We start from the raw sequence: 25,482 nt of genomic DNA on the forward strand, positions 1-25,482 counted from the left end.
GATGTGATTGGTAGAGAGCAGCCCAATTCCCAGTTCCATCACTCAAAACAGAAGAAAAAGGGTACAACATGTTTGCAATTTTCTAGCCTGTCTGTGGACTAGTTTCTTTATAGCCTGATCCAGAGTACAGATAAGGTCCACAGCATAGTTTGAATCTCAGGTTGGAAGCCACAGAGTTGGTAGTGAGCATCATGACTTGTGACAACTTCAGGGCAACTGCTGATCTGTGACACCTTTGTGAAAGAATTAAGGGCAGAGGTATATATGAAGGGTTCCACGAAGCAATTGGGAGAAACTTTTAGGAAACTTAACACATTTAAAAATAGTCATGTATTTGGAAGAATTGGAACAAAAGCATACACACAGACCCAGGGAAGATGAATGCACATAGAAAGGCCTGAGAAAACCCTAAGCTTTCATACCTAAGTGATAAGGGACCATCTTCTCCTTCACAGAGCCAGTTTGCAAAGGCTGGTGGATATGACTGTTTCTTTCAATACCCAATTTTAATAGATCACAAGATATATAAAAACAAAAGAGAAAAATCAGAGAAATATAGCCTATTCAAAGGAATAAATACATCTCCAGACAGTGACCCTAAACAAACACAGATTTCAGACTTACTAGACAAAGACTTTAAGACTCTCTTAAATATGCTCAAAGAGCTAAAGGAAAATGCAAAAAAAAAAAAAAATACTAAAGGAAACCAGAAAAAATATAATACATGAACAAAATAATAACATCACCAAAGAAATAGGAATTACATCAAAAAAATCAAACAGAAATTGAAGAGCTAAAAAGTACAACAGCCATATTTTAAAATTCACTAGAGAAGTCCAACAGCAGTTTTGAAGAGGCAGAAGAATGAATTAGCGAACTGGATGGCAGATCATTTGAAATTATTGAGTCTGAAGAGCAAAAAGAAAAGAGAATGAAGAAAAGTGAACAAAGCCTAAGGAACTTATGAGCCTCCATTAAGTACACCAATATATGTATTGTAGAAATTTCAGAAGAAAAAAAGAGAAAAAGAGACATTTAATTTAGAGGAACAATGTCCTAAAACTTCACAGATTTGAGGAAAGATGGGGATAGCAAACAGAAGCAACTCAACAAACTCCAAGTAAGAGAAACCTGCAGAACCCCATACCAAGACTCATTATAAACCAACTGTAAAAAGACAAAGACAAAGAGAGAATCTTAGAAGCAGCAAGAGAAAAGTGACTTATCACATAACAAGGGATCCTCAATTAAATTACTAGTGAATTTTTCAGCAGAAATTTGCAGACCAGAAGGCAATGGGCTGATATATTTAAAATACTGAAAGAAGGCAGGGAGAAAAACCTGTCAACTGATAATTCTACATCCAAAAAACTGTCCTTCAAAAATGAGGGAGAAATTGAGACACTCAAGAAAAAATTTCTGCATTTTCAATAGTGGATAAAACAACCAGACAAGATCAATAAGGAAATAGAGGACATGAACAACACTATAGACCAATTGGATCTAAGAGACATACACAGGACACATCACTTAGCAATAGACATTTTTCGCAAGTGCACGTGTAACATTCCCCAAGATACACTGTATGTTTTCCACAAAACAAGCTTCAATAAAGATTGAAATCATACAAAGTATGTTTTCTGTTCTCACTAGAAGAAAATTAGCATCAGAATAAGAACTAGAAAAATCCACAAAAATATGAAGATTAAACAACACACACTTAACCAGCAAATTAAAGAAGAAGTCACAAGAGAAATTTTAAAACTCTTGAAGAAAATGAAAATAAAAACACAACATACCAAAACTTGTGGGATGCAGTGAAAACAGTACTAAGAGGAAAATGTATAGCTATAAGTGCTTCCTTCAAAAAAGAAGAAAAATCCTATATCAACAACCTAATCTTACACCTTAAAGAATTAGAAAAAAAAAAAAGTAATCTAGACCCAAGGCCACTAGGATGGCTATTACAAAACAATAAAAACTAAAAAAGCAGAAAACAACATGTTGACAAGGGTTTTTTTTAATTGCATCTCTTGTACATTTATAGTAGGAATGTAAAATGGTACAACTGCTATGAAAACAGTATGATGATTCCTCAAAATAGTAAAAATAAAATCAATGCATAATCCAGCAATTCCCCCTTTAGCTATGTATCTAGAAGAATGTTAGTCAAGACCTTGAACAAGTACTTGTACATCCCTGTTTATGGCAGCATTGTTTACAACAGCTGAAGGGTGGAAGCAACTTAAGAATCCATCAATAGGTGGATGAACAAACACAATATGATCTATATTTACAAAGGAATATTAGTGAGCTTTATAAAGAAAGTCAGTTCTGACACACATTACAAGGTGGATAAAGCTGTAAGACATTATGCTGAGTGAAACAGACATGCAAGGACATATACTGTCTGATTCTACTTTTATCAGGTAACTAAAGTAGTCAAGTTTATTTTTTAAAAAAAGAAAGTAGAATGATGGTTTCCAGGGGCTGGGGAGAAGGGGAAAGATGAGTTATTTAACATGTCCAAAGTTTCCATTTTACAAGGTGTAACGAGTTATGGAGATGAACAGTGTTAACAGTTGTTGCACAGCAATGTGAATCTTCTTAAATGCCACTGAAACAACTCTCAAAATGGTTAAAATTATTATAAAAGCCTCACTCTTCTCAGTATTGTTTGAAAGCAGCTATTTTTTTTCATACGAATTCAATTTATGTCAACATATAACGGGTTTATCATTGCAATTTTAAAATAAATTAATAAGTAAAGATGTTTTAAGTTTCCAAAAAATTGTTTTGGCTACTCACAGTCACTGTGTCACCTTATAAATTGTGTATCACTGTGTCACCTTATAAATTGTGTAATCTGGTTTTTAATTTCTACCAAGAAAATTGCGTGCTGGAATTTTTATTGTGATTATGGCTAGACAGTTTTCCACCCATCACTCATGTTTCTGCATATTTTGTTGCACTGATTGCCTTTCCTGTGGATTATTGTTTCACAGATGTTTCTATAGTGACCATTCTCAAAAGATGATAAAGGTAATATCTTCCTTTAGAGCAAAGGGCATATTTTCTTACAGGCTTAGATGATAACTATAATGTCTTCTCTGGAGCACAGGAGCATATTTGTTTGTTGTATATGCTTAATACTCCTTAGAAATGCTTCATATTTTCTAGGTTCAGGGTTCTTCTTATGTAAAAAAAAAAAAAAAAAAAAAAAAAAAAAATGCAGCATAGGCTGATGTGTCAATTGGTTCTCTTTGTATCACCTGGAGAAATGAGGGTTGAGGGAGCTGACCAGAAAGATACACTGATAACCTAGCTACTGCTATTGCTGTGAAGAATAAATTTCTTCATCTCTGATCAAAAGTTTTATGTCTTCATATTAAAAATATATTGAGAGCTATCTTATGATTCATCATATTGTGTAAGCTTAGTAACATTTTGTGTGCACTTGAAAAGAATATGCATTCTACTATTATTGATTGACGTGTTCTATAAATGTTCATTAGGTCACTGGATGGATAATGAAGGTCAAATCTTCTGTATTCTTACTGATTTACGTCTACCTGTTCTATCGAGTGTTAAAGTTCTATACTATAATTTTATGTCTATTTCTCCTTTGAGTTCTATCAGTATTTGCTTTCTACATTTTGGGGCATTTCTGTTATGTGCATAATCATTTAGGGTTGTTACGTGTCTTAATAAATTGACCTCTTTTATCATTATTGAATGTCTATCTTTATGAATGGTCAAATTCTTTGAATTAAAGACTGTTCTAATATTCAATAGCCACTGCCACTTTCTTATAATTACTCCGTTGCATTATATATCATTTTTCACTCTTTTCCTTTTTAAAATACGTGTGCTACATATGTTAAATGCATTTCTTGTAAATATAGTACAAAGATTCATGTTGCCTTTTTTATCAGTCTGACGACCACTGCCTTTCATTTGAAGTACATGAACTATTTATATTTAACTTTTTTATCTGGAGGTGTTTAAGTCTACCGTCATTCTATTTGTTTTATATTTGTTGCGACTGCTCTTCATTCATTTTTTATCATTTTCTTGTCTTTTCATTCAGATTATTTTTTAATAGTTTTACGTTCATTGTTAACTTATATCTCTGTTTTTCTTTGTAGTGGTCGCTTTAGACTTTAAATGTAAAATTTTAATATATTATGGGCTATCTTCAATCTATGTTAAAATATTATCATAGCACATCACGTATGTATGATGTATGGATCTTACAGCAATATGCTTTCATTTCCTTCCCCTTCCATACTTGTACTATTCTTGGCATAGATTTTACTTTCATATATCTTGCAATTCATTGTTATAATTATTGTGCAATCGGCTCTATTTTAAAAATGTTAAAAATGAGAAAAAAGTATTTTCTGTTTTTTTTTCTCACACTTTTACCATCCTTTATTGTTTTTCTAAGGTCCATGTTCCCACATGAAGAACTTTCTTGAAGATGTCTTATAGTGCAGGTCTGCTGTTTATCTTGCTTAGGGTTCATTTAGCTTCCTGGATTTGTAAGTTTATCATTTTCATCAATTTCAAAAATCATTTTGACTATATTTCTTTACATATTTTTGGACCACTCTTTTTTTAAAATTTGCAATACATATACATGTTTGGTTGACCACTTGATAATTGTTCTACAAATCATTAAGGCTTTGTTTATTTTACTTTTTTAGTTTTATTTCTCTCTGTGCTTCAGTTTGGATGTTTTATATTGTTATGACTTTAATTCACTGATTTGTACTTCACAACAAGTATGCTAATAAGTGCACCCAGTTACTTTTTTCATATTAGATATGTTATTTTGAAGTAATTGCCTACTAGTTCCTTTATATCTATCATTTCTATGTTTTTATGTATATATGTTTCTCCTGGTTATGAAAGTCACTTTTCTGTGTCTCTGTATTTGTTGATTTTGGATCAGATGCTGGCCATTTTTATGTTATATGGTTGAGTGTCCAGATTCAGTTATATTCTTTTAACAACTGTTGAAATTTATTCCGACAGATAGGTAAGTTACTTGCCAATCAACTTGATTTGGGGAGGTTAGTTTTAATCTTTGTTAGGAAAGTTATATAATATGCTTTTCTCCAGAACTATAATAATTTGAGATTGCTATTAAGGATGGACCTTTCTGAGGTCTCTAATGAATCCTTGAGCATTTTTGTTGTTGTCGTTTGTTTGTTTGTTGTTGTTGTTGATGTTTTTCCGAGACGGAGTCTCGCTCTGTCGCCCAGGCTGGAGTACAGTGGGGCGATCTCGGCTCACTGCAAGCTCCGCCTCCCGGGTTCATGCCACTCTCCTGACTCAGCCTCCTGAGTAGCTGGGACTACGGGCGCCCGCCATTACACCCGGCTAATTTTTTGTATTTTTAGTAGAGACGGGGTTTCACCGTGTTAGCCAGGATGGTCTCGATCTCCCGACCTTGTGATCCGCCCACCTCGGCCTCCCAAAGTGCTGAGATTACAGGCCTGAGTCACTGCGCCCGGCCGAATCCTTGAGCTTTTAATGAGGATTCTAACCTGTGTCTGGTTGGAAGATGATTATCTCTTACTTCTGTGTAAGCTTAGGTATTATTTAGATTACCACTTTCTGATAGGATTTTTTGTTTTTTTGTTCGTTTTTGGCTTGTTATTACAGAGTTTTACTGTATGCCTCTACGGCTTGATATTTAGCAACAGATCCAAGCAGGCCCCTATACAGAGTTTTGGAGCACTTTCTCTGCATGACTCTCTCCTTCCAATTCCCTAGCCTCAAAATTCTTCCTGCCTTAGCTTTCTCATACGCTAATCTCTATTTCCTCAGCAAAAAAATACAACCACGCTCTGTTTCAGTTATTCTTCCTGGCACTGAGTTCTTGGAAGTAATTGCTCAAGTAAACCCAGATAAATTATAGAATATTCCTTCTCTGAAAGATCAAAGTCTCCTGGGTCCTGTTTTCCAGTACCTAATAAAGTTTCACGTATTTTTATTAAATTTTTAATTTTTGGTGGACAAGTTAAATATTTTTGAAATCTCAAGTGTAATATATATGTATGGCATTAATAAGAAAAGATATTGAAATGTTGCATATTTGGTTCAGAATAAAAAATTTTATTTGGTTTTAGGGAATAACAAATACAACATTTTAATCTAATAAAATAATCAATGAAATATACCAAAATTATGGGCAAAAATAAATTACAAATTTTATGCAATTTGATTTTTAAAATTCTCTTCTTTGAACATCAAATACTGCCAGAAGAGAATCTCTAAATTATTGGCTCTTACTTTCTATAGTGTACAAGAATTGGGTAAAATATTTGCCAATGAGCAGATTCCTGAGTTCAAACTCAAGATATTATAATTAATGAAGTTTTAGGTGGCCCAAAAATATCATCATTTTTAGCATTACTTCTGTTGATTCTGATGTGGAAGGTCTAAGAGAAAATTCAGATGAAATATCCTTGTGATGTTGATATTTTCCTTCTGAGTGACTGTTTAGTGATAAATGACCATATTGATTGTGCAAGATGAAAGTATAATTTAAGTGTCAGAATACCTGGAGGCTATGTGGGTCTTATATTCGACCACTCCAAATTAGTAAACATGGAAACTAAACATTTTGTTTTCTTTCTGTGATAGTTAATTTTATGTGTCAACTAGACTGGGCCACAGGATGCTGAGATATCCGGTTCACCTTATTTATGGGTGTGTCTGTGAGATTGTTCCAGGAAGAGATTAGCATTGTAATCATAGGCTGAGTACAGCACATTACCCTTCCTAATCTGGGTTGACATCATCATCCAATCCATGAAGGACATAAATAAAACAAAATTGTGCGGCAAGGCAGGATTCATCCTCTCTCTGCCTGACTGATTGGGCTGGAACAGCAGTCTTCTGCCCTGAGTGTTCCTGGTTCTCAGGCTTTCAGAGTCAGTCTGGAATTCACACCACTGGCTCCTTGGCTCTCAGGCCTTCCAACTATACCACAGACATTCCTTTGTAACCAGCTTGCAGATAGCAGGTTGTGAGAGTTCTCGGCCTCCATAATTGTGTGAGCCAATACCTTATATAAGTCTCTTTCTAGATGCATATATCTAGAATAGATCTGTTCCAGAGAAACACAACCAATAGGATATATATTTACACACACACAAATGTATATATATGCACACATGTGTACATATATGCAGTTCAAGAAATTAAAGGAGATGATATTTAAATTTGGCATAAATTAAATCTTACCATGCAGGTAGCTTGGACAATGTAACTTGAACACACAAGTGTGTGTGTGTGTGTGTGTGTGTGTGTGTGTATGTATATAGCTTGGACAATGTAGCTTGAACACACAAGTGTATATATATACCTATATATGTGTGCATATACACACACACATATACACACATAGTTGTAGTATATATATACAATGTAGCTGGAACACACAAATATATATATGTGCATGTGTGTACATATATACATATACACACACATATACACATATACATATGTATGTACATATATACTATATATACAATGTAGCTTGAACACACAAATATATATATGTACATGTGTATACATATATACAGTTCTATATACAGTTCAAGAAATTAAAGGAGATGATATTTAAATTTGGCATAAAGTAACTCATACCATGCAGGTAGCTGGAACCACTAGGATATATATTTACACACACACACACATATATATATATGCACATGTGTGTACATATATACAGTTCAATAAATTAAAGGAGATGATATTTAAATTTGGCATAAATTAAATCTTACCGTTCAGGTAGCTTGGACAATATTTTAGGTGCCTTATAACCATAAGAAAGACATATTTGGAATGTTTAATGTTGTTCAGTTGGAAGCTCAAACCACCCTAAATCTAGAAATATATTAAAAAATAAAATGCCATTTGTGATAAGGCCTCATAGCACTTAAGTTTAGGTTTTAATTTTCTCCAAAAGGCATTTAGTAGCAGGCAATATGCCGTTTACTAGTATTTATTACTCTCTGATTAATTACTTGGTTGACAAAATAAAAAATATTTTCTCTGATGTGTCTCTGAAGCCCACTGTGGGCAGGAAGATGTGGAAAGCTGAAGGGTGCTCTCTCCACACTAAGTTTTCCTCTGTCTTCTACCCAAATTGATCCTCTTGCTGTTGGGGAGGGTTCACCATGCCCATAGAAAACACTGATGTATAAAAGATGCATTTAGGTGAATCCACCAATACATTGAATACTGAGACATGCTAGTGTTGTTTTGACAGACTAATGTCAGATTAAAACCATAACAGGCCTAGGAGAACTATTTTGACAAGTAACCTTCTAAGGATGGATGATCATTTCATGCTTGGCTCCTCTGTTGGCTTCTGGAAAAATATAAGAAAGATCAGGCACTGATTCTGAAAATGTTATTTTGGGAAAAACATTCTTCCTTGCACTTCTAGAGCTCATCTATTTTTCCTCAAACTGGAAACTTGCCAGTCTGCCCAACAGTGGAGAAACCTCTAAGCTTCCATTCAAACCCATGGAATGGTTTCTGATTGCTGGAGGCTCTCAATCTCTCCCGGAAATTGCCTTTACTATAAGTTGCAAAGTACAACAGTATTGACTCTTGTCAAAAGTAGAAAGAAAATGTAAAAATTGTCTTGGTGGTCCTAGATGTATACTTTTGAAAAATCTAGGTGTATTTTAGCAAGTATTAATGTAGGAAAATCTAAATTCATATCCCTACTTGTTTTTATCTTCCTACTTAATAAAACGTATTCTTTCTTGAGCAGTTACTATACAGACAGACATAAAGCACTTTGCATAGTTTTCTCATTAGATCTTCATAGCAATCTTATGAGGTAGATGCCTATTTTGGAGGCAAGACAACTGAGGATAAATATATTAAATAACCTGTTTAAGAGCAAAAATGACTATTAGATAGAGCCAATAAATGTCAGAGTTCAGGTCTCAATCAAGGGTTTTCTGACTCTAAAAATTCGTGGTCTTAGTGATTACACTGTATTTTAACATCTTAACCTGTACCTTCTACAGCTATTGGCTACATCTATAGGATGCCTCTGACTATAATCTCCATTTTTCCCTGACATGAAAATATATCATCAACCTTGTTGAGTTTTGGAATTAAAAATTTCTTCTAGGCTTAAAAGTCAGTTCTTCAGTCACATTTGATAGATGCCTCGACCTTCCTTGGATCCTCTTTAGTTAGTTCCCTTTTCTTATCAACCAGATTCAGAATCTAGTACTGTAGAAATAAGATGCCCATATTTTCTTAAGACACATTAATTCCTGTGACCCTTTCTCTTCCAGTGTCGACCTGCTCTGGAATTCTACTGGGTTTGTACTTCTCATTTTATCTATTTCTCGAATGAGCCCCATTTTGAAGACTGAAATACCGTTTTTCACCCCAGGATGTTCCCATGGTTCTTTGTGGTTTTTGTGTTTTTATTTTCTAGACTCTGTTATGATATCATCTTTTGTACTAGGCATCTTCCACTTATGGACAGACTGTTTAATGATGACTACCACCTGAATTCTCTGTTTTTATGGGTGGATCAGATTTATTGTTGCTACTTGATGGATATCCTTGTACAAACATTTATTAAGTATTTTCTGAGTGCAGGCTCTGTGCAGGGAGCTTCAAATACACAAATTGTCTGTTATACATTCATACTCTATTGACTCTGCCTTATATTAAGATGCAGCCAATATGCAGCCTTTGGTCAATTCGAATTATTCACTGTTTTTGGCCGGGTGTGGTGGCTCACGCCTGTAATCCCAGCACTTTAGGAGGCCGAGGCAGGTGGATCATGAGGTCCAGAGTTCCAGACCAGTCTGGCCAACATGGTGAAACCCTGCTTCTACTAAAAATCCAAAAATTAGCCGGGTGTGGTGGCACGCACCTGTAGTCCCAGCTACTCAGGAGGCTGAGGCAGGAGAATTGCTTGAACCCGGGAGGCAGAGGTTGCAACGAGCTGAGATCACACCACTGCACTCCAGCCTGGGTGACACAGTGAGACTCTGTCTAAAAATAAATAAATAAATATATAAATAATTCATTGTTTTTGTCTTGAAGTTGTTTTCTTCTCATCTCCCCGTGGTAGGAATATCTCTACTTGATTTATTGTAGTACTATTTTCTGGCCCAGATTTGCTCAAGACCTACTGCTCCACATATATGAGAGTTTCAGAGTGACGCCTCTTATTTCAGCTCTTACCTCTCTTCTATACCACTTCTAAGATATGACTTAAACCTGATCATGATAATTACTTGCCTTTATCCTCTTAGATACATCCTCTGTTGGTGAGGTCTTTCTCACTCTATCAGCAATTAGAAAATAAGCAATAGAGACCTCAGAAATAACACCACACATCTACGACCATCTGATCTTTGACAAACCCGACAAAAACAAGCAATGGGGAAAGGATTCCCTATTTAATAAATGGTGTTGGGAAAACTGGCCAGCCACATGCAGAAAACTGAGACTGGACCCCTTCCTTACTCCTTATACAAAAATTAACTCAAGATAGATTAAAGACTTTAACATAAGCCCTAAAACCATAAAAACCCTAGAAGAAAATCTAGGCAATACCATTCAGGTCATGGGCATAGGCAAAGACTTCATGAATAAAAAACCTAAAGCAATTGCAACAAAAGCCAGAATTGACAAATGGGATCTAATTAAACTAAAGAGCTTCTGCACAGCAAAAGAAACTATCATCAGAGTGAACAGGCAACCTGCAGAATGGGAGAAAATTTTTATAAATTATCCGTCTGACAAAGGGCTAATATCCAGAATCTACAAAGAACTTAAACAAATTTATAAAAAAAAAAACAAACAACCCCATCAAAAAGTGAGAGGATATGAACAGACCCTTCTCAAAAGAAGACATTTATGTGGCTAACAAACATATAAAAAACGTTCATCACCACTGGTCATTAGAGAAATGCAAATCAAAACCACAATGAGATACCATCTCACGCCAGTTAGAATGGCGATCATTAAAAAGTCTGGAAACAACAGACGCTGAAGAGGTTGTGGAAAATTAGGAACACTTTTACACTGTTGGTGAGAGTGTAAATTAGTTCAACCATTGTGGAAGACAGTGTGGTGATTCCTCAACCATCTAGAACCAGAAATACCATTTTACCCAGGAATATCATGACTGGGTATATACCCAAAGGGTTATAAATCATTCTGCTATAAAGACATGTGCACATATGTTTATTGCAGCACTATTCACAATAGCAAAGGCTTGGAGTCAACCCAAATGCCCATCAGTGATAGATTGGACAAAGAAAATGTGGCACATATACACCACGGAATACTATGCAGCCACAAAAAAAAAAAAAAAAAAAAGACGAGTTCATATCCTTTGCAGGGACATGGATGAAGCTGGAAACCATCATCCTCGGCAAACTAACACAGGAACAGAAAACCAAACACCACATGTTCTCACTCATAAGTGGGAGTTGAACAGTGAGAACGCATGGACACAGGGAGGGGAACATCACACACCAGGGCCTGTCAGGGTCGGGAGCAAGGGGAGGGAGAGCATTAGGACAAATACCTAACGTGGGGCTTAGAAACTAGATGACAAGTTAATAGGTGCAGCAAACCACCATGGCACATGTTTATCTAAGTAACAAACCTGCACATTCTGCACATGTATTCCAGAACTTAAAGTAAAATTTAAAAAAATAAAAAACTGTAAATAAATTAATTAATTAAATTAAAAATAAATTACAGTGTGTTTATTTGGTAAGCCTTAGCATGATCACTTAGAAAAAGTCAAAAGTATATTTTTAAAAATTATTGGATCACAGGCACACATTCATTTTTGTGCTGTATATGGCTATATGGCTGTTTTTATGCTACAATGGTGTGAAAAGTTGAGTAGTTGTAACAGAGCACCTACTGCCTACAAAACCAAAGTACTTACCATCTATCTGATCTTTTACAGAAAAGTTCACCCCTACTTTATGACATTCTTCAACTCCCTGGGAAGCACATCAAATAATAATACATGGCTACCTTAAGTACTCTAATGATTAGAAGAGTAAATTAAAATGAATGAACAGCATAATGAAAAGGATATATACTCTTAGAAGCCTCATTTCTTTGGCCACTTAGGTCTCATGGCCTGAGTAATAATAAAGGAGGCATTATACTCGAGTCATATTCGTGTTTTCCAGGTCTCTGGCTATATTGGTTACCCATGATCCCACATTATTCTCATCCTTCTTCCAGAAAGGATGCCCAACTGTCCCTTCATAAGTTTGCATGAAGCAGTTCAAAGGGTTTAGAGTCATGGGGCCTTTGTCAATGTGTTACTGCTATGTCGCACTTTTGTCCGACCTTCTCCAATTCCATGTTCCACCACTGACTGTGGTTCTCAAGTAGAAGCAATCTTCATTATACATTTATCACTTTTAAATTTGATCTTGCTTTATTTGTTTTCTAAATAAAAACAGCCTATGGGTCCTTGAAAATGTAGATTTGCTTGTTAGGTTTGTATCTCTCTCTGCTTACTTCTACCAAGTTTTATAGGGACTAAACCAACTTTCTAATAATAACAACAACAGCTTTGCATACTTACTATATAACAATCCTAATGATAATAAGCATTATAGTTTAATAACAAGCTGTAATAGTTTTGAATGCTTATTATATGTTATATGTGGGAAATGGTTCCAAGGTCTGCACATAAATTAACTCATTTAAGCCTCACAACATTTCAGTCAGTCTGGCACTAGAACATATGCATTTAATCAATATGCAAAAGACATATTACTAGGCAGTTTTTGTTAGTTTTCAGCATGGGAAGAACATAAGAAAGTGGTATTACTAGTTAAATGTCTTTAAGGGAATTCCCTAAAAATATAGTGCATATATAGATACACACACAAATATGTACATATGTATATAACTAATGCATATACATATATACATCAATGTAGTAAGTACACAATAAATTTTTGTAGCTAGATTCATAGAAAATTTGTTTTATTCACCAAAAATATTATCAAATATCTACTATATGGAAGGTATTATAGTTTGAAAGGAATGCTTTAACTATTTACCTGATGTATACATACTCTTAAGAATTATATTACTGAGAGTAATAAACTCACATAAATTGGATAAAAACACAAAAATAAATAACTTTTTCTAGCATATAAGGGTGACTTATGGAAGATAAGTACAAGAAGTATAAGAAGCAAGCAGTTTGGGATCACAGTAGTCTCCATCCATCTTTCCCAATCTCTGTCATTCTTTCTCAGTCTCCCATTCTTACTCCTCTTGATCATATCTATCACAGGGTCAGTCCTTTCCTGGTACTGTTCTGCGTATCTACCTCTTTTAATCTGCCTTTCTGTAGGCAACTTCCCTCTGTCTCTGAGTAAACATGGAAGGCAGCACATTTTAAGCCCCAATGACACTAACTAGAACTTCTGGATCCAAATCACAGATTTCCCGGAGAGGAAATCACTGAGTCCACTGAAATGAGATGTCCTGTTCTGTGCAATCAATAACACCTGACAGCAGAGTTGGTGTATGTTCATATGATCTGCTAAGGGAACAGAATTCCTAAGACTGCCTTAAATAGGGCGTGAAAACTGGGTAACAGTTTTGCTGTGTACAAATGTATTTCACTGTATACAAAATATATCACTGTACAAAAATATAAGTTGGCTCTGTACAAAATATATTGACCTTTTTTCCTCTCTCTCTGAGTGCCTAGCAGCTATATTAATGTTCCCTGAAACCAAGTAATAATACTTTTAACTGCCCTCAAAGATTATGAGAAAATTTCTTACAATAGGTAAAGAATACATTAAATGTGATAAAGGCACATGGTGTTCCTAGACCTTCCTTCCTTAAATGGTGTAAGTCCCTGGTATCTCTATATCCCTATGTTTGCTTGTAATGCCAACAAATGTTAAGGTGGTGGCTATAAATGCCATACTTTCTGATACTACTTGTAGTCTCTTCAATTTTATACTTCATCCTTCTCCCCAGATTGCCAGTTGGTAATCTACAAAAATTAGCCAAAGGATACAGAAAAGGTGAAATGGGACCCTTTTGAGTGGTATCCTCTAGACCTGTAGGAATCATAAACCAAGTGAACTGGTTAGCACTGCTAAGTGAGAGACAAAAGAATTTGCCACTTTTGTGACAGAATTCCAGCTACTGATTTCCTTTTCTCAATATTCTCCGTAGGTCAAATGCTGAATCTGAAATCACATAGCTATTACTGAAGAGATGCTACCAAAGAGATGCATTGAGAGATGTTCAAACAATCTATTGCATAGCTAGAGTCATTTTGGTATCAGTTTTACTGATGTAAAAAGTCTTTTTTTATTTTTAATTCAAAGTAAAAATATTTCTCTTATTTGAGTAAATAGTTGGGGTTATTATTTGCTTTTAGCATATTTACGATTAAGAAAGATTTATGTACATAATGTAGACATGGAAGAAATGAAACAAATACAAAAAAAGAGCCTCAATTCCTTACAAAACTAACAAGAATTAGGAAAGAAAGCATAAACTTTGGGGTAGAGATCTGTATAGACATACTACAAAGGTATATCACACACTAGCATACAACTTACCAGACACAGAGGGTTCTCGTGTAATTATCCCAAATGCCTAAATTCTGTTTGTCACAAAATTCTCCCCAGTTCTCTCCTATGGAAGTTTTAAGATGATGTAAAGGATAGATGCAATACATGTGACCTCTGGATATACTTTAGAATGTAATTTTTTAAAGCCACTTATGAATTTTTTCCATCTCTACTTCCCTTTTTAAGTTCCTGCTACTAACACTTTGCAGATCTGATTAACCCACACTGAAAGAGATGCTTTCTCTAGAAATACAAAAAGTGGCAAATTGTTTTAGTATTAACTACCACGCTGACCAAGTGAAAGTTAGAACAGAAAAGTTATTATTTTAATTACATCTAGATCAGTGGTTCCTGAGTTGGACTGCTCCTGACAATCCCTTGGAGTCCTAAAACAAAACCAATGCCTAGGTCTCACCCCAGAGACTCTGATTTGTCTGTGGTAATCTCTGGGCATTAGTATTCTTACAACAAGCTTAATAATTCTTTTAACATTTTCAAATTTAGAGGAAAGTTGCACAGATAGATACGACTTTCTCCATTTCCTTTCTTATTAACATCTTACATTGCCCTGGTACATTTGTCGCAACTAAGAAACCAGCACTGGCACATTACAATTAACTCCAGTCTTTATTCAATTTCCTTAACCTTCCCACTAGTGTCTTTTTTTATTTTTATTTTTTATTTTTGCTGCAGAATACCATTCACGATATAATATTACTTTTTGTCATGTCTCCTTCATCTTCGCAGGACCATAATAGTTTCTCATCCATTCCTGGATTTTTATTTTTATTTTTTAAATGTCTTAATTTTTAACTGTTGTGGGTACATGGATGGTATATATATTTGTATGGCACATGTGATGTTTTCATACAGACATGCAATGCAAATTGATCACATGATGAAGGATGGGGTATCCATCCCCCCAAGCATTTTTCCTTTGTGTTACAGTCCAATTATATTCTTTTAGTTATTTGAAATGTATAATTAAATTATTATTGACCATAGTAATCCTGTTGTGCAATCAAATAGTATGTATTATACATTCTTTCTATTTTTTTGTACCCATTAATCATCTCCACCAACCTCTAACCCACCACCCCAACCCTTCCCAGCCTCTGGGAGCCATCCTTCCATTCCTTATTTTTAATGACCTTCACTCCTTTGAAGAATATTGGCCAGGTATTTTGAAGAATATTCCTCAATTGGGCTTTTATATTTTTATCATGGTTAGACTGGTGCTATTGGTTTTGGAAAGAATACCACAGAGGTGACGTGCCTTTGTCATTCATATTAGGGAGTAAATTCCATTAATGTAACTCATCATGGTGGATGTTAATCTTGATCACCTACCCAACGTAGAATTTTCCTGTTTCTTCACTGTGAAGTTATTTCTTCCTCCCTTCACATACCCATACTTTATTTTTCTAATCAAGTCATTAAGAGGAGTAGGGAGGAGGAAGGAAGGAGTTAAGTTTCACCTGCTTCAGGGGAGAATACGAAAATGGTTTGTAATTCTTTCACAAGGAAGATTTCTCTCTTTTCCTACATTTATTTACTTAATCTTTTATTTATACAAATGTGGACTTGTGGGTATTTGATACTTTGGACTGTAACTCAAAACTATGTTATTCATTTTATTACTCAGATTTTTCCATCTTTGGCCATTGGGGCCTCTTTCTGTTTGCCTGCGTTCATATTTTAAGAGGCCACCAGATGGTTCTCAGGTACAGCCAGGATCTGGAATTCTGACTTATATACAATAGATCCATGTTCGCAAAGTGTTGTCCTTAGACAAGCAGCATCACCATCACCTGGAGATTTGTTAGAAATGTGAATTTAGGGGCTCATCCCAGACCTACCAAAATCAGTCAGGACCGGGGTAGAACCCGGGTGAATCTGATGTGAACTAATGTTTGAGAACCACGGAAGTAGATAATACCTCTGGTCTTTAGAAATATACTAATAAGGTCACCACAAGTCTTACTTTGTGAAATGCATATGCAGTTTAAGGTGAGTGTCACATTTTCGGCAAAGGGTTGCAAGGCTAGCATTTTAGAAGTGGCCTAATTTCTCCCAGGCAATGTGTATTGATTTAGAAAGCCTTGACTGAAAAAAATGTCCCTGCTCTGACACAGGGTTCTCTCTAGTCATGGACAACTGTGAACAGAATATGCACATGATAGAACATTTCCCCTCAAAATATGCCTCTTTATTGTGGATATTATAAATATTTATGCACTTCTAATTATTAAAATGTGCAAAATTACTGTGAAGAAAGGGACCTCATCTAACCTCAGGCTTTTCTTATTATTCTCAAAGCAGAGCCATTAACTTTCTCTAACTTTTGCTTCAGGTGTTGAAAAGCTAATTCACAGCTCCCCAGCTGCCTACTTGCGGGGACAGCTTTCTTAGGCTACAGGCAGTAATTGCTTTACTGCTATCCTAAATTGCCCTAGAGAAGAAAGCATAGCTTCGCTTGCTTTATCCTGTGGATTTAAAGCAGTGCCTATACTTGCTTTGCATAGAAGAGAACTTCTTCTCCTACAGATATTTTTATTCTGATCCACGCAACACATTCCAGTTGAGACACGAGAAAAAAGATTATGAAGACATGCCCTAGTGTACATTTTATCTGCACTGGTAAAGTATTGAAGACAAATCAAAGTTTCGGGGACAGGGTTGGGAGGGGACAGGAACTACCTTCATTGGTTCAGATAGTGGAGATTAGTTTAATAGGTGTGTGGATAAAAATTCAAATTCAATTGGATGGATCAATCAAAAATATCTAAATGGATAAGAAGTATTTGATTTGGTCAAACAGGCCAGATGTAAAACCAGAAAATTTAAGTGTAACCTCTTTCCAGAACAAACCATTCTGTAGGTAGAACCAGGCACATAGAAAGATTAATAAATAGTATTTCGCTAGTTCTTCTCTGATATACAGGATTGGTGTCAAATCAGATTCACAAATCTTACCAAATAGCAAGCTTCACTATTAATTTCAAGGATACAGGCAACCAAGAGGCATCTGCTTTCTCTGAAAGCAGAGAAAGCCTGAGATATTGAGGGTAGCTACCCAGGTCCTTTACACATCAAACTTGTACCTCTGATTTAGAATATTAAGTGATGCCTCTAAGTGAGATTTATGGGGTAAACTCTTGCAGCAGGGAGCATTTCAATGATGAAAACTCTCAAATTTTATAACCCAGTGTGGCAGAGCTTATGTAAAGTTCCCTAGGAAGCCACACCTTACAATTCAGAGATTCTGGGTTTATTTATCAGAGGTAAAACTTTAGCCAGAAAAATCCTTTTAAGGACATTCTGAAGCTAATATCTCTTCCTTGTAGCATGGATTATTATAGTCTATATACTTGGAGATTCAGTGGGGAAGATGATTAGATTGGGTGACATGACTTCTTTTCTTTTCTCTGAGAGCATACCTGATATGGTTTGGCTGTATTCCCACCCAAATCTCATCTTGAATTCCCATGCATTGTGGGAGGAACCCAGTGGGAGGTAATTGAGTCATGGGGGCAGGTCTTTCCCACGCTGTTCTCGTGATAGTGAATAAGTCTCGCGAGATCTGATGGTTTTAAAAAGGGGTATATTCCCTGCACAAACTCTCTTCTCTTGTCTACCACTTTGTGAGATGTGCCTTTCGCCTTCCACCATGATTGTGAGGCCTCCCCAGCCACGTGGAACTAAGTCCAATAAACCTCCTTCTTTTGTAAATTGTCCAGTCTCAGGTATGTCTTTATCAGCAGTGTGAAAACGGACTAATACAGGGAGTAAGTGACTATAAAGCTAGCTGCCATAACTCTCTTCTCCCCACACCACATCCATACACACACTTGACACACACCACATCCACATACACACTTTACCAGTTCTTCCAGATAGACCTAGAAATCCACAGTAGTTTTGGTTCCTCTGTGGGGTTTACAATTTTTTTTCCACTCTGGTTTTTGGCAGTGATATCTGCTGCTGACCCTTGACAAGGTCAGGGCACTCACATCTATATCCACAACAGAGATTTTGCTTAGTGGTATCTGAGGCTTAATGGTGTTGGTGCCCATACAAAGCTGCCCTGCCACTGCCACTGCCATTCTAAGGCAATGACAAATTAGTTCACCCTATTGGTTTTCTTGGCCTGGGTTATGGTCAGTTTATTTGCTGGCCTCCTTCTAGTTCAAGCCCCAAGTTCTATCCCCTGTAATCTATCTACCACATTGCATCCAAATCTTCTTCCTAAATTGCAGATGTGGTTGTGCCTTTCCCAGGCTTAGAAACATACTGGCTCCCCAGTGCCGTCAGTATAAAAACTCAAACATCTTAGTCTGCATGCCATATTTCAGAATCTGATTATGACATCCTTGTCCTGCAGCACGTTTTTCCATTCCATAGCAACTCCTCAGCTTTAGATCAGCTCTCCCTTGTTTTCATAACTCTATGCCGTTGTAATTGCTGCTCACCCTACTGGGGATGACCTTATCTCCCTTTTTCATCCAGCCTATTCTTTTCTTAACCTACATGGTTTGGCTCAGGTAATCATCTTCTCTGGAATGATTTTTTAGCCCCAGCACTCTAGATATTCTTGTAGCAAAAAAAAAGCAAAATGACATATGCTGTGTGAGATGTGTCTGTTCTCTTGTCTCGCCTACTACCCTTTGAGCAGCCATTCTGTAATTTTTTTGTCTGAAATGTTGGTGTCTGGCATAGAGAAGGAATGCAAGAATGGGTGCAATGAGGAGCATAGATGGAGCTTTCCCGTGAAAGGGGAATGTGCCATCTTTTCCTTAGAGACTGTAGGAGAAGTGTAGCTATGGATTTGTTTGGGAATTGGAAAGGAAACTTGATGTAGCTCATGCCAGATATTGATACTGAGGTAGTCAGGCTGTTTGCTGAGAGTGAATATTGGGATAAGGACTTGATGATAACATTTTGAGTATGCACTGAGGATGGAATAGGTTGCTGATCAAAGACAAATAAAAGGATTTATGAGAAGCAAGGTTCCCCAAGGTAGATTGCAGATGGTAACTTTGCGAAGCAAAAGAGGTGATAAGAAAATTTCTCTAGTGATATTTAGTTGAACTTGTGTGGAAGCAGCTGACTGATCTGGGACTGGAGCAGGGTAGGGCTTTGTGGAGTTCATCTAATGGAAGCACAAAGGACTGAGGGAATTAAGGAGATGGGTAGGAGAAGGGTTGAAATCCTAGCACAGGGAGTTTAGCCTGGAGTAGGAAGGATCAGAGGCCAAAAGAAGGCTTATAAATTGTGAGAAAAGTGTGGAGTCACTTTACATCCTTGGCTTTTACTGTGGTTAAGCAACATAAACTCTCATTGCCAAGAAAAGTCATAAGATTTCCCCAATATGGAAACTGTGTCATCCACATCGATGTCAGAGATCTACTTTGAATATTATGAAATCTGTAATGTAAAAGAAGAATAACAAGACTTTCATTCCATGGGTGGGAGTATAGGGGGAGCTGGAACTAAAATTAGTTCTCACTAAAAAGATTGTTAACATCCTTTAAATCTAGTTGTTCTTTTAGCTATCTGGGTGTTATCAGGAACAGAGAGATAAGAAAATGATACATCTTTCTCCCATTCAATATTATTTTCTTTGATTTCTGGTATTCCAGTTCTCTTGTCTCTTGTGCTCATTCTCATTACAGACCAGAGGTTCTGGCTGCTAAACTGCTTGCCCAACACACTGTGTGGCAAAAATTGAAAGGTAATTGGATCAAACATTTCACAGGAAAAAACACCAAAATGAAACATCTGTCTGTTAGGCCTACCCCCAGGAGGAAGACTGGGATTAAGTGAGCCACAAATAGTACATGACGACCTCACCAAATGGTGCATTACTGATCCTGACTAAGATGGTTATATAATAAGGAGAAGCTGCTTTACTTGTGATGAAAGGAAAAAAAAGAACTGTTCACACTCTCCCATCTCATATGCCAGACTTAATCAGAGAGTTGTTTTGATCCTCTGATTGATTTTAATCTGGGTTGATATTTTTTTTTTTTTTTTTTTTTTTTTTTTTTTTTTTTTGAGACGGAGTCTTGCTCTGTCGCCCAGGCTGGAGTGCGGTGGCACGATCTCCACTCACTGAAAGCTCCGCCGCCTCCCGGGTTCACGTCATTCTCCTGCCTCAGCCTCCCTAGAATCCGGGACTACAGGCGCCCGCCATCACGCCAGGCTAATTTTTTTGTATTTTCAGTAGAGACGGGGTTTCACCGTGTTCACCAGGATGATCTCGATCTCCTGACCTCGTGATCCGCCCGCCTGGGCCTCCCAAAGTGCTGGGATTACAGGCGTGAGCCACCGCTCCCGGCTGGGTTGATTTTAATCTAGTACTTGGGGTCTTTTTAGGATCTTTATAGGCCCAAAATATTCTTATTTTTGAAAGCGCCCCATTCATATTATATCAACTAAAATGCATGAAAGTCCCAGATTATGTCAAATTTGCATATTTATTTATATAATAATTATTGCAATTGTTTAACTAATATGTTATATTTTATTTTATTTTTTTTTCTTGAGACAGAGTCTCGCTCTGTCACCCAGGCTGGTGAGATCTCAGCTCACTGCAACCTCTGCCTCCCAGGTTCAAGCGATTCTCCTGTCTCAGCCTCCTGAGTAGCTGGGACGACAGGCATGTGCCACCAGGCCTTGCTAATTTTTGTATTTTTAGTAGAAATGGGGTTTCATCATGTTGGCCGGGCTGGTCCGAAACTCCTGACTTCGAGTGATCTGCCCACCTCGGCCTCCCAAAGTGCTGTGATTACAGGTGTGAGTCACCGCTCCCAGCCATATTTTATCACTATTTAATTAAAATACTTATTACCTTTACTTTTGCAGCATTTTATTATTTGTAACTAGTAATATCTTTTCAGATCTTAAATATTTTGTTGACTCTTAAAAAGTTCATAGATCATGGGCATTGTGCCTGATGATAACAATAGATGAAGGGGCCTGATCACAGTGAAAAGTTTGATTCTTGGAGAAGATACCATAAGAGGAAGTCATGGTTTCCAAGAATTAGTTCAGGTCCAAACTTTGCACCTAACCCTGTGACCCAGGCGGAACCCTGTGTCTCTCTCAGTCTCACTCATCAGTGCCGCCACCAATGCTGCTTTTCTCTGCATTTGCATTTGGTAGAACAGATAATTAGGCGAATACAATAAAGCGATAACACTTGTGAAAGGCATAATAGGTTGCTATGGAAACAAATAGAAGGGGCAGGAAGTTCAAGGAAGTCATTCTTTTCCCTTTGCAAAAAAAAGATAATACTCAGGCTTCCTTTTTTTTTTTTTTTTTTTTACAGGCCTCATGAGGAAAATCAAATAAGATTATCTTACATTAGAAAATTTTCTTTTATACTTTATGCCACAGTGGAAACAACACAGGACTGGAATTAGAAGACCTGGTTTTCAATACCAAATTGTTCCCCAGAATGATCTGATCCTACTACTTAGCCTATCTGGATGTCAGTCTCTACGTCTCTAAAAGGAAGGTGTGCTGGGTTGAATAGTGTACGAATTCATATCTGTCTATAATCTGTGGATGTGACCTTATTGAGCAATGGGGTCTTTTCAGAAGTAATCAAATTAAGATGAGATCATACTGGCTTAGAGTGTGCCCTCATCTAATAACTGGTGTCATTATATGTGGATACATACACACAGGGGAGAATGACATCTGAAGATGGAGGCAGAGATTGGAGTGATGCATCTACAAGGATTGCTGGCAGCCACTGCAAGCTAGAGGAAGCAAGGGAGGATTATTCCCTAGAGCCTTTGGATGGAGCAAGGCTAGTCTACACCTTGATTTTAGACTTCTAGCCACCAAAACTATGGGAGAATAAATCTCTGTTGTTTCGGGCTACCCAGTTTGTGGCAATATGTTGGAAACTCATATAGGGTGTTAATAACAGAACTTACCTGACAGTGGTATGACATCAAGTCTAGTGAGGCCTGGCCTGGTAAGGTGGGAATTAGCAGAAGTGCATTGTTCCAGAATCCTGAGATTCTGGGTCATTCATTGTGAACCAGCCATATTTATTATATATCTCCGTCTGCCTTATTCATCACATACTATCCTCTCACTTCCAGTGTTTCTCTATCAGCTTCCAATCACCATGTTATTCATTGATGTGTGGTTTATAACTACCATTCTTAAGAATCAATGATTTGATTTTTGTTTGTTTGTTTGGATTGGCCTTCAAAGTCTTTGTCGCATCTTTCTGCATTGTCCCAGTTGGCCAGGATAGGCATCCTAGTGATTTAAAAAAAAAAAAAAGAAAAAAAGAAAAGAAAGTACTTTGGATATTGTAAATCTTCAGGTAAGTGTTAGTTATTTGGATAAAAAGTTACTTATATACAAAGTAGAAAATGGAAGTAATATGTGCATCCAAGCATAGACACAGTGGAAAACGCATTGGCTTTTGGTTCCAACACTACAACTATCTAACACAACCATGTCATGTGACCAATTGGTGCTTGCCTTCCTGGTCTATAAAATGAAGGAAAAGAGGTAGGATACATCGAAGTCACTTCTCACTCCAATATCACCTGAACTCTGTTAATCTGAATTTTGGGAGGTATGGTTTTTATGAGTATTCACAGAACTCTGTTTTAAATGTTGCCTTTTCTTAACATAAAATTCACTTTTAAGGTAATTTAGAAAAGTGATTAAAAACCAGAAATTTGAAGTTATGATAAAGTCCAGGGTTGAGTCCAAGGTTCTTTACTTCAAGATGCATGATGCTGCAAAGTGTGGCCAATTCTAAATCATGGCCTCTAAATTTTTTTACACTTCTCTCATCATGTGATGGGGTCTTTGTCTTCTATTGAATCTGGGCTCTGTGAATGCTATGCAAATGACGCTATGCCAGTTACAAGACCCAGGCTTTAAAAACTGGTATCACTCACTTCTTGTCTCTTCGAATGCTCACTCTTGGTATCCAGTTGCCATGATCTGAGAAAACCAAGCCACACATTGAGAAGTTACATATAGTCATTTGATCCAAGAGCCCCACTTGAGGATCACATGCCAGTATCAGTCATTGGGCATGTGAGTGTGTGAGCCTTCAGATGATTCTAGCTTCCAGTCATCATGTTCCCCCGATCTTTAAGTCATCCATTCTAGCTGACACTGCTTGGAGCAAATGTGTGCTGTCCCTACCAAACACTGCCCAAATGGCACATTTTTGAGCAAAGTAATTGTTCTGTTTTAAACCACTAAGTTTAGGGTGGTAAATTATTTCTTTAAGTTTCAGATTCCTCATTTGTAAAATGAGAAAAGAAATGATGTTTCTCATGGAGTTATGCAGATTAAATGAAATGATACACTCAAAGCACAGAATATCTAACATTTTTAGATCCAATTGATGTTAGCCACTGGATGGCTTACGTCTTATACTTGATGTTTTAATTATTTTTTTGACTGATATCATGGGCTTTCAAAAGCCTTATAACCCTGAATAACTAAAATTGAACCCAGACAAGAAAAGTAGATGTGATAGCAATGAGCAGTAGAAAATTGATGATAGCTGAGCCAGTCATTCTATCCTTCTCTCCCTTTTTCTATTTTCAGTAGAATCCAAGAAGACACTAAAACCTCCAGTACTCATGGAGATATGAGTTTGCTCATTATCAATCTCATTGATAGGCATCGGTGCCTAGACAGACTATGGGGAGCTGAGAGTGAGCCACGGAGTTCATCACACTGTGTAAATGGCCTTTGTGAAGAACTTCTTGGGGTATGGTCCAGCTTCCCGGAATGGTACTTTCCTCAAAAATGTGTCTGATTCTGTTTTCTGGGGCATACAGCTGGCGAGCAGACCTTGATGGGAGATGAACCCAGGTGGTCAGTTTGGCTCCAGAATCAGCACTCTTAACCTAGGGTTGGAGAACCCAGTACACTAGAGTTGTAAAAGTGAAATATCCCTTAGATATAATTTCACATACCATGTGTGTTAAAAAAATATATCCTGTTAAGGAACTGAAATAGTGAACCATAGAAGAGGATATTTCAAAATGGAAGGAATAATCCATGGAACAATATTTCCACTTAGTCTAAAACTGTAAATTTTCATCTTGAGGCAAGTGGTTCCTAAATGATTATTTCTATAAATCTACAGAATGAAATGGGTATATCCATTGTCAGAGGAGTGAGGGAAAGGACTCCCATGTAAGAAAGGGCTCATTTGGATCTAAATCAAGACTGTAACCTAAATTCTCTGCAACTTGAAGGGAGCAGATATATGACAGGGATAACAGTTTAAATTTTGAAAGGAAGTCTCAATTGTTACAAGTTCCTTACTTGCTGCCCTCCATTTTCCCATGGGAAAGTTCTTCAAATCAAAGGCAGAGGGTAAGGAAGAAAATGAGAACGGAAACGCTGCCAGCTAGGAGAGAGGAAGAACTGTAAAGAACCTCCCCCCCAAATTACACTATAGAATTATTTTTCCCTATGGTATTAGATCCCCCTTTCCTGGCCAACAGCAGTCCCTTTCCACACTTCTAGGAGCACCAGAATTAATTACCATTCATTATTATTTCATCTGCATAGACAACAGAACTTGCTGCTGTCATAGAAGTAAAGGAACAGATTTTTTAAATTGCTACTTGAAGGAGCTCTTCTATATCAGTGCCATTAAATTAAATTTCTGCTCTGTATAATGCATAAAAATGGCTTGTGAATTTTTTTCTTTGGGTGACTCATTTTGTTTGAACTCCAAAGCAATTCCTCAGAAATGGAAAGAGGCTATTTAAAAATGAACTGTGAGATTGTCATTAAAAATCATTTTCTT

This window comes from Rhinopithecus roxellana, chromosome 1, assembly GCF_007565055.1.
Source record: "Rhinopithecus roxellana isolate Shanxi Qingling chromosome 1, ASM756505v1, whole genome shotgun sequence".
NCBI classification, from domain to species: domain Eukaryota; kingdom Metazoa; phylum Chordata; class Mammalia; order Primates; family Cercopithecidae; genus Rhinopithecus; species Rhinopithecus roxellana.